At 46.3% G+C, this 6,702-nt stretch overlaps 1 protein-coding gene and 1 long non-coding RNA gene across 4 annotated transcripts in view; one reads left to right on the top strand and one right to left on the bottom strand.

Moving 5' to 3' along the window:
• Positions 1-6,702, top strand: part of ATP5MC1 (ATP synthase membrane subunit c locus 1) — a 33,175-nt gene that overhangs the window by 4,498 nt on the left and 21,975 nt on the right. The gene's annotated exons all lie outside the window — the stretch shown is intronic.
• LOC125755829 (uncharacterized) lies at positions 1,945-6,487 on the bottom strand. Its single transcript, XR_007413212.1, has 3 exons — positions 5,613-6,487; positions 4,725-4,858; positions 1,945-2,821 (listed from the first exon to the last, which is right to left on the bottom strand). It is a non-coding gene; the product is annotated as an uncharacterized LOC125755829 (long non-coding RNA).

Consider the following 6,702-nt stretch of genomic DNA (forward strand, 5'->3'; position numbering starts at 1 on the left):
CAGTGCTAAGCACTTTCTGTGGATAGTTTCTGACCTCTCTATGATGAGATAGGTCATTTTATAGTCCAGGCAAAAGAGGCTCAGAGAGGTAAGGCAACCTTTGAAGGTCACACAGCTGATCAGTAAAGCTAGAATTCAAACTTTAGAATCTGTGTTCTTATCACTCTGCTGACTCACCTATGTTTCACACAAGTTCACTGACATGCCCGATTATCACACAGCAGGCCAACGATTCCAGCCCCAAGTCCATCTGACATTCAACAGTCATGGTCTCAACACAGGAGTTTTCAACCTTGGCACATTTGGGGCCAGCTATCCATTGTGGTAGGTTGTCCTGTGCATTGTATGGTGTTGACAGCATCCCTGGCCCCTCTACACACTAGATGCTGGTAGCCACCTCCTTTTACCCATAAGTATGACAACCAATTGCTGAGTCCCGATACTGACAGATGTCTCCTGGCTGGAGGCACAAAAAAAAAAATCACTTCCAGTTTAGAACTACTGGTCTACCATAATCTGTTGGGGGTTTTTTTGTTGTTAGCCTCTTTACCTTAAGTAACTCTCAAGGTTGTGCACGGTGAATCAACCAGTGATAGAACCCAAAGCAGAGCCCAGGAATCTTAGGGGCAAAGAGAAAGAATGGAACTCAGGTTGAACTGGAAGCTGAGGTATCTGCAAGGCAGCAGTGGATTAACCGGTAATGTTACAAAAACGATGTAGTAACCCTTCAGGATGTCAGGCTGGCATCCTTGCCAGGCCACTATCCTCTAATGCTAAGTCAAGGAGCAGTCCCCAGGGAAGGTGATTCCCTTTACTTTCTGTGAAGTTCCAGGAATCTAGTTTTTGCTAAGGGGCTGGCAAGAATTTCCATGATCATGAGCTCCAAATAGCCTTCGAATTGCTGAACTTCTAAATCCAAATCAGCAAGGTTGGGAATATAGTTGGGCCGGTGGAACCCTAGAGAGTTGAGAGAGAATGCTTCCCCACACCAAACAGGGCTAGTTAGTCCATGACCATGGAGATTCTTTAGGTTCTGTGATCCATGGGTGGATGGAACCATTTTGCCTAGTGCAAAATACTTGTGAGTAGATACAGAGGTGTATTTTTTCGAGAGTATCCATTGTTTTCATACATTCTCAGAGGTAGTGACCAAAAACAATTAGTAAGGCTCTTTAAGAGTTCAGTGTGGTAGCAAAGAGCATAGTCAGAGGGGAATGCAAGCACTATCCCTGCCACTTCCTAACTGGGTAATTCTCTCTCCTGAGACTTGAATTCCTCATCTCTAAAATGGGGATGAGAACAATTCCTGGGGCAGCCCCGGTGGCACAGCAGTTTGGTGCCACCTGCAGCCTGGGGTGTGACCCTGGGGACCCGGGATCAAGTCCCACATCCGGTTCCCTGCATGGAGCCTGCTTCTCCCTTTGCCTGTGTCTCTGCCTCTCTCTCTCTCTCTCTCTGTGTGTGTGTGTGTGTGTGTGTGTGTCTCTATGAATAAATAAATAAAATCTTAAAAAAAAAAAAAAAGAACAATTCCTGGTGGTTGGGACAACAAAGTGAGATGATAATAGGGCAGCCCGGGTGGCTCAGCGGTTTAGTGCTGCCTTCAGCCCAGGGTCTGATCCTGGAGACCCGGGATTGAGTCCCATGTCGAGCTCCCTGCATGGAGCCTGCTTCTCCCTCTGCCTGTTTCTCTCATGAATAAATAAAATCTTAAAAAAAAAAAAAGGAATGTATTCAGAGAGATGTAATAACACGTATTGCTAAATTCTTTAAGGGGGTACCTGGCTGGCTCAATTGGAAGAGCATGCAACTTGATCTCCGGATTGTGAGTTCAGCTCCACATTGGGCGTAGAGATAACTTTAAAAAATTAAATCTTTTTTTTTCTTTTTTAAAAATATATCTAATATAGGTATTATTACTTTAATCAGAAGTCTCGAACCCTCAGTTCGAGTTCTGATTTTTCCTTTTAGTTCAGAATTTATGACCTGGATGGGAACTCATCATCTCTTCCTGGCATTGAGCCCAGAACAAAAGGTTGGACCCTGTAGGGGAAGGACAGCTTCTAAGGGACACAGAACTTTGGGGAAGGGGAGAAAGATCTTCATGATCTCTTTATTTATTTGTTTTTAGAATTTCTTTATTTATTTGGCAGAGAGAGCACAAGTAGGGGGAGCAGCAAGCAAAGGGAGAGGGAGAAGCAAACTCCCCCCTGGGCAGGGAGCCCCATGTGAGCTTGATCCCGAGACCCTGGGATCATGGCCTGAGCCGAAGACAAAAGTTTCACCGACTGAGCCACCCAGGCACCCCATAATTTCTCTTTTTAGAGAGAGTTGAGGCATAGTAGTCACCTGCACTTTAAGGCACTTGCTGGCCTCTGTCCTTGGGGGAGGATACTTGCCTTGTTGCTGTGAGCAAGGTGCTACCAAACTTTGTTGCACCCAGAGATGGCTCAAAGCAGGCAGTCCAGTGCTGTGTGGGAGAGAGAGGCTTGGATCCAAATTCCTGTAGGAAGATGGCTTAGTTCTGTCATCCATCCCCAGAGGATATGGGAGAGGCTCCAGAAGGCATACTCTTGCCCTCTAGCCAAGCTGCCAGAAAAGCAGCCAGGTGTTGCCTTGAAAAAGTCAGTAAACACTGGGCTAAGTAATGCCAGCTTCTAACATTCTGCTGCTAGCCTCTCCCTGGCCCTTCCTCTTCCTTGGCTCAGAGGCTTCCTGGAGTTCCTTTGGGAGGTGGTGAGCTGGTCCTTTAAGCAGCTGCTATGCTCTACAGCCCTTCGGGCCTTGACTTGCAAATTCTTCGCACAGGCTTGGCTGAGCCCTTTGGAAAGAAAAATAAACATATGTGTTTGGGTGGCTCAGTCAGTTAGGCATCTCAGGTTGTGATCTCTGGGTCCTGAGATCCAGCCCAGCTCAGCAGGGAGCCCGCTTCTCTCTCTGCCCCTCCCTCCCTGCTCATGTTCTCTCTCTTTCAAGTAAATAAATAAAGTCTTTTTTTTTTTTTTTTTTTAAGGCATATCTGAGGAGGAGGAGGAGGAGCTGAAATTCTAGAGATCCATAGCCAGGGGAAGGGCAGCTGGTTACCATGGCCTCATTTCTGTTCTGTTCACCCTGTCTGCAGCACTCAAAGAATGGTCAGTTCCTCGAGATGCAAGATAGGTGCTCCATGTTTTCTGCCCTAGAGTATGTCACATGTAGTAGCTAGACAGGTAAGTAACCAAACCAGTAAAATAAAAAGTAGTATGTGCTACAATGAAGGTATGAATTACTCCAGAGGATGGAATAATTTTAAATGACTAATTAATAGTAGTAATAATAATAATAATAATAATAATACGCCTGGAGGTGCTAAGGTTTGGCAGAGAAAGTAGTATTTCAGCCTGCCTTGAAGATGAGTAAGAGTTAATAATTATTGAGAATTTACTTTGGCCAGGTATTGTGCACATTCATTATTACATTATCTCTCTCTTTTTTTTTTTTTTTAATAAATTTCTTTCTTTATTTATGATAGTCACAGAGAGAGACACAGAGAGAGAGAGAGAGAGAGAGAGGCAGAGACACAGGAAGAGGGAGAAGCAGGCTCCCTGCACCGGGAGCCCGATGTGGGATTCGATCCCGGGTCTCCAGGATCGCGCCCTGGGCCAAAGGCAGGCGCCAAACCGATGCGCCATCCAGGGATCCCTCTCTTTTTTTTTTTTTAAAGATTCATTTATTTACCCTAAAGAGAGACAGTGTACATGGGCAAGGGAAGGAGCAGAGGGAGGGAGAGAATGCTCAAGCAGACTCCCTGCTGAGTGCCAAGCTCTACACAGGGCTCAGTCCGAGGACCCCAAGATCAGACCTGAGCTGGCTGCTTAACAAATTGAGCCACCCAGGTTCCCCACATTATCTCTTCTTTAAAACTACTATCATTTTACCAATATTACTGATGAGGAACAGAGCCTCAGAGTTCCAATAACTAGGACTCCTGCCTGTATAGTAGAGAGAAAGACTAGTCTAGTTAGAGAAAGTATGAGCAAAGGCCTGGAGGAGATATGGGCAAATGGGATGTCAATTATTTGGACAGTGCTTGCCACTCTACGAAACACTTGTGTTGTTGTCACAGGAGGATTAAGGTTTCTCTTAATCCTCAGAGAAACCCCAGAGATAAGAATTATCACCGTTCTATGGATAGAGAAATAAGCTCAAAGAGGATATTTGCAGAGTGGTACTGATCAAAAGCTGGAACCTCTTTCTCCTGGATCCAAGGTAACTGTTTTCTGTCCATTGAAAACAATAATCCAGTAGTAAGGAGAGGAACACACTGAGGAATCTTCTCCCCTCATGGGCCATCTTTGGGCCTCTGCAGTCTGGAGCCATAGAGGAGCCATGGAGTCATGTTTTCTTTGTGTGAGGTTATCAGTGAGCTTACTTTTGACCATCTTACTAAATAAATAATATCTAAACAAAGTTCCAGTATTCTTTAAAAATGAATGGGATCCCTGGGTGGCGCAGCGGTTTGGCGCCTGCCTTTGGCCCAGGGCGCGATCCTGGAGACCCGGGATCGAATCCCACATCGGGCTCCCTGCATGGAGCCTGCTTCTCCCTCTGTCTGTGTCTCTGCGCCTCTCTCTCTCTCTCTCTCTCTGTGACTATCATAAATAAATAAAAATTTAAAAAAATGAATAAAACCTAGTATTAATAGACAATAGATGCGTAGTACAATATTTAAAAAGTACGTGTACAGGGCAGCCCCGGTGGCGGAGCGGTTTAGCGCCGCCTGCAGCCACGGGGTGTGATCCTGGAGACCGTGGATCGAGTCCCACGTCAGGCTCTCTGCGTGGAGCCTGCTTCTCCCTCTGCCTTTGTCTCTGCGTCTCTGTGAATAAATAAATTATTTTTAAAAAATTTTTTAAAAAGGCACGTGTACATACACACACCCTTTGGCCCACCTTGTCAGCGATTGAACTATCCAGAGGAAACCACTGTTACCAGTTTTTTGTATATCCCTTCACAGATATTCTGTACCCTTACTATCATAGAATGGTAAAATGCTAAACCAACAGGGGCAGCTGGGTGGCTCAGTGGTTAAGCAGCTGCCTTTGGCTCAGGTAGTGATCCCTGAGTCCTGGAATGGAGTCCCACATTGGGCTCCTCTCAGGGAGCCTGCTCCCCCTCTGCCTATGTCTGCCTCTCTCTCATGAATAAATAAAACCCTAAAAAAAGAAAAAACAAAGAGAACACTTTACCAACAAAACATGAAATCTGTATAAAACATTGCGTTGAGTCATTTTGCTTCAAGTTAAGTACCTAAGCTGCACCAAGCCCTCTGCTGGATTCAGACAATACCTGCTCAAGAGCCCCCGAAGTGCATGTGTGTTGTGTGTGTGTGTGTTGTGGGATAGGGGTTGGAAGCAATAGGGAACAAAGGACCACATTTAATAAATCCAGTAAATGTGGGAGAGCTCCAAGCTGTGATACTATCACATAGTAGTTAGAACGTTTTCTCTGGAGTTAGATTTGGCTCACATCCCCGAATCTGTTGCTTGCTCTCAGTGTGACCCAGGATAAGTGATGGAACCTCTGTAAGCCTGTTTTTCCATCTGTCAGAATACACTAATAATAGTACTTACTTCCTAGGGTTGTTGGAAGGAATACATAAGACAAAGTATACAAAGTGCTTGGCACATGCTAAGCACTCAATAAATGTCAGCTGAAGAAACAAATTTTTAGCCTCAGCAAGTGTTGGTGATTACCCTTATTGGAAAAATCAGGAAGCAGTGAAAGCTGGACTTTTCTCCTAAAAAACAATTTTGATGGCAAAAAGTGTAATACCGAGTGAGGCTATTTGCTTGGCTCGGTAGGACTATTCATAAATGTATCCAAATGAGGATGAATATTCATACAATCTGCTGTCGAAGCATCAATGTTTGGTTACTGGGTGCTGCCCCAGACCTTACTGGGGTGTTCCTCTCAATTCTGAAACACATCTGGCCAAGAGTTTCCGGACATGATTATGAGCCTGTGTTTCTGCTAGGGAGAAAAAGGAAAAGTCTTTTTTAGAAGGCAGTTTTTCTTAGTCCATAGAAATCCCTGGAAAGCCCTTAAGGAATCCTCCCAGGATTTAAACTCACAGCCCCTTGATTCCTGTATATTCAAGGGCTTGTGGGAAGAAAAAAAGGCTGAGCTTGGAGTCAGGAGGCCTGATTTTCTTCCTTTTACCAAGCTTCTCGAGGTCTGTTTCATTATCCCTATGGCAACGCCTAGCAACAGAGCCTGGCATCTAGTAGCCCCTCCATAAATGTAAATCAACTCTGAAATGAGGTGGTTTTCCACTCGCAGGTTGGGATTCCTTCCCCTGGTCCTGCTGCAGGCAGGGGGCAATGGCAGTCTGCCCTCGGTGGGTGACGCTGCGGGGAGCGAGGATAAATTACGGAGGTTTCCAGAGAGGAAAGAGCCCTGAGCAAGTTGCCCCCTCTATTAAGAGCCTCCCCTAAGGAAGCTCGATCCCCCAATCCGGACCCACCGACGCGACTGGGGGGGGGGGGGGTCTCTATGGCCCTTCCTTCCTCTCCTTGCCACACTGGAAAATAAAACGCTGCCGGGCGCTGAGCTCTCGGCCGCCCCGGGGCGTCCCGGCACGCTTCACAGGCTCCCCACCCCCCCACCACCCCCGCACCGCGGGGGCCCGCGCAGGCCCAGTTCCCACCCCCTCTCGCCCTG

Source organism: Canis lupus, chromosome 9 (assembly GCF_003254725.2).
Source record: "Canis lupus dingo isolate Sandy chromosome 9, ASM325472v2, whole genome shotgun sequence".
In the NCBI taxonomy this organism is placed as follows: domain Eukaryota; kingdom Metazoa; phylum Chordata; class Mammalia; order Carnivora; family Canidae; genus Canis; species Canis lupus.